Raw genomic sequence first — 11,481 nt, forward strand, 5'->3', positions numbered from 1 at the left:
ATCCTTTCCTGATAGGTATACCGTCGGATTTCTGGTATCATCCTTTAAATTTTCTCTGTCCCCTCTCCAGTGCCTCTATATCCTTTTTATAATATGGCGACCAGAACTGTACACAGTACGCTAAGTGTGATACTACCTGACTAACTTCCTTGGCTATTTTAGGGAAAGGACTTCCCAAGTGGATAGTGGAAATCCCAACAACATGGTACATCTTGGCTTTTAAAAAGCATTGGTAACGTTCTTATTATTATTTAATTTTAAAGCGGTGGGGATTCGGGGAAAATCTGGAATTGGATAAAGTTAATTAGCAACAGGTACTTATTAAAGAAGTATCTTGAGTGCAACATTGAATGGGGTGTCCCAGGGATCAGTGTTGCAGCCTCCACTATTTCTATTTTACATTAATGATGTTGGATTCAGAAGGTTAGGGTAAATTTGCAGATGATACCTGTAGTGTATGTACCTTTAAGGGGAGAACTACTTTTTACAGCTCCTGTATACTGTAGTACCGGCAGTGACCACACCTGTATATGAACCCTGAGTAGGGATCTGTACTGTTAGTTTTTAGAGTAACCCTTGTAATGATATCAGCAAATAGTGATGGTATTTGCCTGTTTGATTATGATGCCTTACCAGCATATTTGCCTGTTTGATTATTTATGCCTTACCAGCAGAGGGCATGTGAGAGAGAGAGTTTAGTTTTAGTTTCGGTTTTAGATGGATCTCTAACATGGTGTCTCCTGTAATGCTGTTAACTTAGATGAACAAACTTTAGATTAAAAGACATTCTCTTTCATGATTGTGTCGTCATTGAACCCACATACAAATCAATACAACCCTCATCCAGTAAACACCTGTTGATTGTTCCTCTGCAGTCTCTGTCTATTTCTTGAAGGACACCATACATCAAGATTCACGGACTTAACATTGGCGACGAGGCGATTCGAACCTACCTGCAACCCTGCAGAGGAAGGCCGATTCCAGAGGCACGGGCGTCGACCATCTGGCGGAGACTCCAGCGAGGCGGGCTGGCAACAGGTACGGCGCAGACCCTTCCCGCACAGCGACGGCTAGAGCCGACTGACGGCACAGGAAAAGGTCGAGCAGCATCGACGGGAGCAGAGAGAAAGGGTAAAGTGCACAGGGCGCAGCCGGGGTTCAGGACCAAGCGGCGTCAACGAGAGAGGCGCGCAGGAAAACGCGCAGAGCGCGGCCAGTGTTCAAGGGCTGAGCAGCGTCCACGGGGGAAGAAAGGAAAGCGCGGGAGACGCCATTTGAGCCGCAGCGGAGAAGAAGGGAGAGCGTGGGAGATGCCATTTTTGAGCCGCAGCGGAGAAGAAGGGAGAGCGCGGGAGATGCCATTTTGAGCCACAGCAGAGAAGAAGGGAGACGCCATTTTTAGCCAGTCTAACCACACCCAGGGATGCCGAAGAGTGGCAGTGTCACAGCGTTTGACAATGAAGTCGAAGATTCGGCGACATATGTGGAACGCATAGAAGTGTACTGCAAGGCGAATGAAGTGCCAGATGCCAGGAAAGCACTGGTATTGTTGAATTCCATGGGTGCAAAAATGTATGGCTTACTGCGAAACCTAGTAACCCCAGAGAAGCCAGTGGAAAAGGATTTTGAAAGCATACTGGCAATCCTACAGGACCACTTAAACCCCACACCGCTGCTGATCGCAGTAAGATTTAAGTTTCACAAAAGGAACCAGCATAAAGACGAAAGTAATGCTGAGTATTTAACGGAACTGCGCAAGCTATCGAAACACTGCCAGTTTGGAACAGGACTAGCAGATACTTTAAGGACCAAGTGTGCAGACAGTGTGGAAAAGTAGGACACATAGCAAGAGTCTGCAGGTCGGAAAAGAAAACCAGCAGCAAGAAATCTCCACAGGAGAAGTACAAGAAGGTACATAAGGTGACGGAGAGTAGTTCAGATGAACAGAAAAGGGATACAGACTCCGGAAGCAAGGAGCTGGGTTGTCTGAAACTACATAATGTGATCAAAACGGAGGATCACCAAACTATCTGGGTCACGCTCAAGATAGCCGGAGTCCAAGTGAAAATGGAATTGGACACAGGATCAGCCCTAACAGTCATAAACCGAAGGGACTACAAGCGGCTATTCTCACATATACCCTTGAGAGATACAGAGATCGTCTTGAAGGCGTACACGGGGCAAAAAGTCTACCCCAAAGGAAAAATAAGGGTGAACGTTATATATAACGGCAAGGAAACACCAAAAATGGACCTATATGTATTGCCAGAGGGAGGACCACCACTACTAGGACGTGAATGGATCAGGAAGATACAGCTAGATTGGCATTCCATACAAGCACTGACTGTAGATGCCAAAAAGGATGACGACGTCACACCTGGACGACTGTCAAAAATGCTAACTGACGCACAAGTAGTGTTCCAGGAGGAACTCGGAACACTAAAAGGCATAACAGTGACGATCAAAATAGAGGAAAATGCAAGCCCAAAGTTTTTTAAGGCCAGACCGGTGCCTTATGCGATCCGCCCAGCCGTCGAAGCAGAGCTGGAAGGTTTGGAACGTTCAGGAGTACTGTCCAAAGTGGACTGGAGCGAGTGGGCTACACCCATCATTCCTGTAATGAAGAGGTCGTTGAGTAATATGCCTGGGGAACCAAAGAAGGTTTGCATCTGTGGGGACTTTAAGGTGACAGTGAACCCAGTCCTTCACACGGTACAATATCCGCTTCTGCGGATTGAAGATATTTTCACCTCGCTATCTGGAGGGAAATGCTTCACTAAGATTGATCTGGCCCAGGCGTACCTGCAAATGGAGGTAGAAGAAGCCTCGAAACAGTACCTCACGATCAACACTCATAAAGGTCTCTACCAATACAACCGGCTGGTGTTCGGGGTAGCATCAGCTCCGGTTATTTGGCAAAGGGCAATGGATCAAGTCCTGCAAGGGATTCCAGGGACCCAGTGTTATTTGGATGACATCCTGGTCACGGGCGAAAATGACAGTGATCACCTCGCCAACCTGGAGCAGGTGCTCACTAGATTGAAGGAATATGGGCTCCGAGCTAATCGCCACAAATGCGAGTTTTTCCAGAAGCAGATCTCGTATTGTGGCCACGTTATTGATGAAGAGGGGTTACATAAGTCCCCTGAAAAGATTGAGGCAGTAGTCAAGGCTCCAGTGTGGTGTATGTAACCTGTTCCACCTTAAGAGAACTTAAGCCTGTTCCACCTTAAGAGATGTACTACTTTCTCTGGCTACTGTATACGTAATACCGGTGGTGACCACACCGGTATATAAGCACTGTGTAGTAATATTGTATTCAGTATAGTCCCTACCTCCAACCAGTAAAGACCTGTTGAATTTACTCTTGTAGTCTGTGCAGTAATTATCACTATAACACACAGACTTAACAGTGGCGACGAGTCCGATTCTTACCCTGCGGCAGTTATTTCCACGGCGGCTTCGTCCACAGACAGGACGTCGAAGAGAGGTTTCCACCCTCATCACCCTACTGGAAGACACGTCGAGCGGCAGGCATCGAGAAACCGGAGTGCAGAAGACATCCTGACCTCGAAGCCTCCATCAGCGACTGTCAGCTTCTTCTTTCTACCTCGGTGGTGGGTAAGCCGGGCAGCGACGCGACAGAAAGTCAACCGCGTTGGCTGTACAGACGGGGCTGGGAAGACGGAGGAATAAGGGCGGTGAGATTGATCGCGACCGGAGATAAGGGCCGGGCCGCTTTCGAGTGAGAGGCGCAGCGTGGGGACATCGATCGCGACCGGAGATAAGGGCCGCATTCGGGCTAAAAGGCGCAGCGTCTGGGGAAACTGAAGGCGCGAGAGCCGCGGTGAAGCGGAGACAGCATCGGGGGACGGTTGAAGACCGCCAAGCGCGGGAAAACCGCCATTTTGTGGGCGGAGAACGTCGACAAGAGCGGGAAGCCGCTATCTTGGATAACATAAAAATACAATAAATTGCAACGATGCCTAAACATGGGAACATTAATACCTTTGATAGTGACATCGAAGATTGGGCCATGTATGTAGAACGCATACAAAATGATTGTAAGGCAAATAAAATTCCTGATGCAGATAAAGCACTAACATTATTAAATTTAATGGGTGCGAAGACATACGGGCAATTGAAACACCTTGTATCACCAGATGAACCGGCGGATAAGACGTTCGAGGAGATTGTTACTGTCCTGAAAAATCATCTAAACCCCACGCCGCTGATGCTAGCGGAACGATTTAAATTTTACGACAGAAGGCAGCTGCAGAATGAAAGCAATGCTGAATTTTTGATGGAATTACGTAAGCTAGCAAAATATTGTCAGTTTGGAACGGGACTGACAGAGGCACTACGAGATAAATTTGTGTGTGGTTTATTTAAACAGGATACACAAAAGCGACTGCTCGAGGAGAATGAGCTGACGCTTGAGAAGGCGGTCACTATGGCAGCAGCACACGAAGCCGCAGCGAGAGGCACGGCAGTAATGCAGCTACGGTCACCGGAACTCGGTACAAACAAATTGGGTTTGCGTTCTGTCAAAAGTTATCGTTGTGGAAAGACAACGCACGATCAGAACCAGTGTTGGTTTAAAAACCAAGAATGCAGAACGTGTGGCAGGCTTGGCCACATAGCTAAAGTATGCCGGTCAGGAAAGAAGACCAGCAACAAAAAGTCACCGCAAGGAAAATACGCAAAGGTACACAAGGTGACAAAGAACAGTTTGACCGAACAGAAGTCAGATTCAGACGCTAGCAGTAATAAACTGGATAGCTTAAGAGTACACAACGTTGGTAAGGATGCAGATCTCCAGACAATTTGGGTCACTCTTCAGATAGCAGGAGTTCAAGTAAAAATGGAATTGGACACTGGATCGGCATTGACGGTCATGAATAAGAAAGATTACAGAAGGTTATTCCAACATATTCCCCTACAGGATACGGAGATTATATTGAAAACATACACGGGGCAAAGAGTGTACCCCATCGGAAAAATAGAGGTAGAAATGGTCCACAAGGGCGAAGAAAGCCAAGTAATGGACTTATATGTGCTACCTGAAGGAGGTCCACCACTACTAGGACAGGAGTGGATTAGGAAAATGAATATGGACTGGCACTCCTTGAAGGCACTAACGGTAGATTCCGGGGAAACAGATGTCAAACCTAAACGATTGTCCAGAATATTGGATGATGCTAAAGAGGTGTTCCAGCAGGGACTGGGAACACTGAGAGGAATTACGGCAAACATCAAGATTGATGAACATGCACAACCAAAATTTTTTAAAGCCAGACCGGTACCCTATGCAATACGACCTACTGTTGAAGCGGAACTGGAAGCACTAGAACGTTCAGGTGTACTGTCTAAGGTAGATTGGAGTGAGTGGGCTACGCCCATTGTTCCCGTTATGAAACGTCCTGCGAGCAACAAGCCAGGAGATCCAGGGAAGGTTCGCATCTGTGGAGATTTCAAAATCACCGTTAATCTGGTGCTTCACACGGTGCAGTATCCGCTTCCACGGATTGAGGATATTTTCACTTCATTGTCTGGCGGGAAACACTTCACCAAGATAGACCTGGCGCAGGCGTACTTGCAGGTGGAGGCTGATGAAGAGTCACACCAATACCTCACGATCAACACGCATCGAGGGTTGTACCGGTACAATAGGCTGGTTTTTGGAGTGGCATCGGCTCCAGCAATTTGGCAGAGGGCCATGGAGCAGGTATTACAGGGAATTCCAGGCACACAATGTTACCTGGACGATATTCTGATCACAGGTGATGGTGATGAACAACATCTCGCAAACTTGGAACTGGTGCTCAACAGACTGAAAGAGTATGGACTTAGAGTAAATCGGCAGAAATGTGAGTTCTTCCAGAAGCGGATCTCGTACTGTGGCCATGTCATTGACCGGGAGGGGCTTCATAAGTCTCCTGACAAGATTGAGGCAGTTGTAAAGGCTCCCGCTCCGGAGAATGTCTCTCAGTTGAGGTCGTTTCTAGGATTAATTAACTATTACCATAAATTTCTGCCAAATCTATCCACGGTACTGCACCCGTTAAACGCTCTTTTACAGAAAGGGGTACCATGGGAATGGGGCGAAAACTGTAAGAAGGCATTTCGCAAAAGCAAAGAATTGATCACCTCAGAGGAAGTGTTGGCTCACTTCAACCCGACACTGCCTATTCGGTTGGCTTGTGATGCTTCTCCATATGGTATTGGGACAGTACTCTCACACAAGTTGCCAAATGGCACGGAAAGGCCAGTCGCGTTTGCATCCAGATCATTGACCTCCGCTGAGCGCAACTATGTGCAGATCGATAGGGAGGCTCTTAGCCTTGTATGGGGAGTGAAGAAGTTTAATCATTACCTGCAGGGCCAAAAATTCACACTTCTGACAGACCATCAGCCGTTGGTATCCATTTTTAACCCTAAGAAGGGTGTTTCGGTGATGACAGCGCAGCATCTCCAGAGATGGTCTCTTTTCCTAGGGGCACATCAATATCAAATAGAATTCAAAGGTACGAAACAGCATGGCAATGCTGATGGGCTGTCGTGCCTGCCACTACCTGAAGAAGAAGACACGACGAAAGTTGACCCTGTTGAGTTATTTCATTCGACCATCATCGAGTGTTTACCAGTCACCAATGCAAGTATTGAAAGAGAAACCAGGAATGACCCGACACTGTCCAGAGTCTAGGAGGTGACAGTGAAAGGATGGCCAACACGGGGTGATCCTCTGTTACCGGCATTTTCGGCAAGGCGAGACCAGCTGTCCGTCTGCCATGGTACCTTGATGTACGGGACAAGAGTGATTATTCCTCCCAAGTTAAGGGAAAGAGTTTTAAACGAACTGCATGAAGGTCATCTGGGGGGAGTTAAAATGAAAAGTCTTGCTAGGGCTTATGTATGGTGGCCGGGTATTGACCAACAGATTGAGGAGTTAACGAAAAGCTGCGCTGGGTGCCAAAAAGTGCAAAATGCACCTCCGATAGCACCGCTACACCCATGGGAATGGCCTTCAGCCCCATGGCAACGCGTACACATTGACTTTGCTGGTCCATTCATGGACTCCATGTTCCTAATCGCGGTGGACGCACATTCCAAATGGCCAGAAGTCATCAAGATGAATACCACTACTTCAGGAAAGACAATTGCGGTGTTAAGAACAATATTCGCAAGGAACGGATTGCCAGAACAGATCTGTTCGGACAACGGACCACAGTTTGTATCGGAAGAATTCCGACAATTCTTAAAGAAGAATGGAGTAAAACATTATACCTCTGCCCCATATCATCCGGCGACAAACGGGTTGGCTGAAAGATTTGTCCAGACATTCAAAAAGGCAATTAAGGCCATGAACGATGATCAGATTCCGCTGCAACACAAGGTCGACAAGTTCCTGATGTCATATCGAAACGCCGATCATGCAGTGACTAACCAAAGTCCTGCCATGATGTTTTATAACAGGAGGTTGCGGTCCAAGTTGGACTTGTTAAAACCAAATGTGCGGAGGGAAGTGGAAAACAAACAGTTTCGGCATATTAACAACAAGACCACTCGAACTTTCGACGTAGGACAACCAGTGTTGGCAAGGGGCTATGGAAACGAAAAATGGCAGTCCGGAACAATTCGGGCCAGACAAGGACCTCTGATGTACACAGTAGATATTGGTCATAATGTGATAAGGCGTCATGCGGATCAACTGGTAGAGTCGAGAGCAAGGGTCGAACCCATGGTTGTGACAGAGACAACTGTGGAAGACGTTAATGAACCTGAAGCATCTACCTCGGCAGGGAATGTACTTGATGATGATGACACCCAATACATTGGAAACCAAATAGAGGAGGCACCTCAACAACAAGAATCAGAGACTACTGAGAGGCGTTATCCAAGCCGCATCAGAAAGCCTCCTGAGAGACTGAACCTTTGAACTGTTATACCTGAAGTTATATATGTATATATGTTATTATGTTATGTTAAATGGGGATATGACTGTTAAGCTAAAAAGGGAGGATTGTGGTGTATGTAACCTGTTCCACCTTAAGAGAACTTAAGCCTGTTCCACCTTAAGAGATGTACTACTTTCTCTGGCTGCTGTATACGTAATACCGGTGGTGACCACACCGGTATATAAGCACTGTGTAGTAATATTGTATTCAGTATAGTCCCTACCTCCAACCAGTAAAGATCTGTTGAATTTACTCTTGTAGTCTGTGTAGTAATTATCACTATAACACACAGACTTAACATCCAGCACCGGAAAATGTGTCACAACTGAGGTCGTTCCTCGGGCTGGTGAACTACTACCATAAGTTCTTGCCAAATTTGTCTACCGTACTACACCCACTGAACACCCTACTGCAAACGGGGGTACCATGGAAGTGGAATGACGAATGTAAATGAGCTTTCCAGAAGAGCAAAGAATTGATCACATCAAAAGGTGTTGGCTCATTTCAACCCAGCACTACCAATTCGGTTGGCGTGTGATGCATCACCCTATGGCATTGGCTGTCGCACAAATTCTCGGACGGCTCAGAGAGGCCAATAGCCTTTGCGTCATGATCACTAACCTCAGCCGAGCGTAAGTACGCCCAGATTGACAGGGAGGCCCTCAGCCTAGTGTGGGAAGTGAAAAAGTTCAACCACTATCTGCACGGGCAGAAGTTCACCTTGCTGACTGACCACCAACCACTTGTCTCCATCTTTAATCCAAAGAAGGGCGTTCCGGTGATGACTGCGCAACGGCTACAAAGATGGTCCCTTTTTCTAGGGGCGAACCAATATGAAATCGAGTATAAGGGCACGAAACAGCATGGAAACGCTGATGGGCTATCACGCCTGCCACTGCCTACTGCGGAGGAAGCACCAGCAGTGGACCCTGTCGAAATATTTCATTCGACTATAATTGAACGCTTGCCTGTAACTAACGCTGAGATAGAGAAGGAGACCCGAAATGACCCGACACTGTCTCGGGCATATGACTTGACGGTGAAGGGATGGCCAACACATGGCGACTCACTGTTGCCAGCATTCTCATCCAGAAGAGAACAGCTGTCAGTATGCCAGGGGACCTTGATGTGTGGATCCCGAGTGGTAATTCCACCCAAGTTAAGGGAGAGAGTGCTCAATGAGCTTCACGAAGGCCATCGGGGAGGGGTGAAAATGAAAAGCCTTGCTAGGGCTTATGTGTGGTGGCCGGGGATCGATCAGCAAATCGAGGACCTGACAAAGAGCTGCTCAGGATGCCAGAAGGTCCAAAATGCACCACCACATGCCCCTCTACACCCATGGGAGTGGCCCTCATCTCCATGGCAACGGGTGCATATTGATTTTGCTGGTCCATTCATGGTCTCAATGTTTTTAATAGCCGTGGATGCGCACTCGAAATGGCCTGAGGTGATCAAAATGTCCTCCATCACCACGGATCAAACGATTGCAGTCCTACAGACCATATTTGCCAGGAACGGCTTGCCAGAGCAGATTTGCTCTGATAACGGACCACAGTTTGTGTCCGAAGAGTTTCGGAAATTTATGAAAAGGAATGGGGTAAGGCATTACACATCCGCCCCGTATCATCCAGCCACAAATGGATTGGCTGAGAGGTTCGTACAAACCTTTAAAAAGGCAGTAAGGGCCATGTGCGATGACGACATTCCACTGCAGCATAAGGTGGACAATTTCCTGTTAGCCTACAGAAATGTGACACATGCAGTCACCAACCAGACCCTGGCCATGATGTTCTTTAACTGAAGGTTGAGATCTCGTCTGGATTTGCTCAGACCAAATGTACGAAGAGATGTTGAGGATAAGCAATTCCAGCACATCAATGAGAAGCCGACAAGGAGCTTCAATGTAGGGCAACCAGTCTTGGCCCGCGACTACCGAACAGAGAAATGGCAACCAGGAACGATATGCACACGGCAGGGGCCACTAATGTACACAGTGGATGTTGGGGAGAACATTGCGAGACGCCATGTCGGCCGGATCCTAGAGTCACAGGAACGGGTCAACCCCATGTCTCGCGTACCTGGTGATGAACCCGATATACAGGTAGCATCTACCCCAGAAACAGTAGCATCAGAAGCTGATGAACCAACCGACGACAGGGGGCCAGAATCGCTTCCGCACCAAGAGCAAGACACTCAGGAAAGGCGCTATCCAGAAAGGATCAGGAAGCCGCCCAAAGACTGAATTTATAAATGGACTATTTTCAGTTAATGTTGCATGTTAAAAGTGTTAATTGTTAAATGAATGTTATGGTACTGTTAATCTAAAAGGGGAGGAATTGTAGTGTATGTACCTTTAAGGGGAGAACTACTTTTTACAGCTCCTGTATACTGTAGTAACGGCAGTGACCACACCTGTATATAAACCCTGAGTAGGGATCTGTACTGTTAGTTTTTAGAGTAACCCTCATCCAGTAAACACCTGTTGATTGTTCCTCTGCCGTCTCTATTTCTTGAAGGACACCATACATCAAGATTCACGGATTTAACAATACCAAACTAGGATGGGCACTTGCATCTGATGAGGCAATTTAGGAGCTACAAAAATGGGCAGATTAATGGTAGATGAAATGTAATATGGATGAGTGTAAAGTACTGCACATGGGGGGAAAAGAATGGGTAACTGTTACAAATTTCAATCCTGCACTAGATATTCCCTCGGGTTCAGCATTATTGGTCACACCATAAGTGGACCACACTTCCCCTATGATCTGGAGAGCTCCAGAGTGTGCTCAAAACTGATGTGGTATGTGAGTTTATACCTCTTAGATGGCTGCTTTGTCTGGTACTGTAATTTGCCCTGAACATTATCTCTGATAGTTTGGATGTCTCTGGGAGTTGGCCCTTTGTGAGCTTAACCTAACATCATCATCATATAAATCAAACCAAAATCCCTGCCAGACCAAATAAGGTAAACATTTCAAAATGTTCATGACATAAGTACTCCTTAAATGGTATTGAAATAGCTATTAAAAATTAAATTGAAAGAGATCTAGGGGTTTAATAGACTTGATGCTCAACATGTTCAATCATGGTGCACGAATAGTCAACAAGCCAACTAGAATGTTAAACTATATTGCCAAACCAGCGGCGTGCAAGTCAGAAAGACTCATGCCCAAACTGCATAGTGCTCTGATCAGACCACCTTGGGTACTGTGTCCACCTCTGTCCACCAAGGCACAAAGGGGACACTCAAACCCTGGAAGTGGTTCAGAGCACAGCCACAAGACTGATTTCTAGCACTTGGGGACTGAGGAAAGACTCGAGAATATTCATGCAAACCAAACCAATTCAGATCTAAGCAGATTGTGCCGAACGTCAAGTGTTGCTTAGATCTGTGGAATTCTCTACCACAGAAGGCAGTTGAGGCCAATTCATTAAATATATTCAAGAAGGAGTTAGATATATTTCTTAAGGCTAAAGGGATCAAGGGATATGGAGAGAAGGCAGGGACAGGGTACTGAGT

The sequence above is a fragment of the Somniosus microcephalus genome, chromosome 27 (assembly GCF_052327205.1).
Source record: "Somniosus microcephalus isolate GS21.2 chromosome 27, FLI_Smic_1.0, whole genome shotgun sequence".
Classification (NCBI taxonomy): domain Eukaryota; kingdom Metazoa; phylum Chordata; class Chondrichthyes; order Squaliformes; family Somniosidae; genus Somniosus; species Somniosus microcephalus.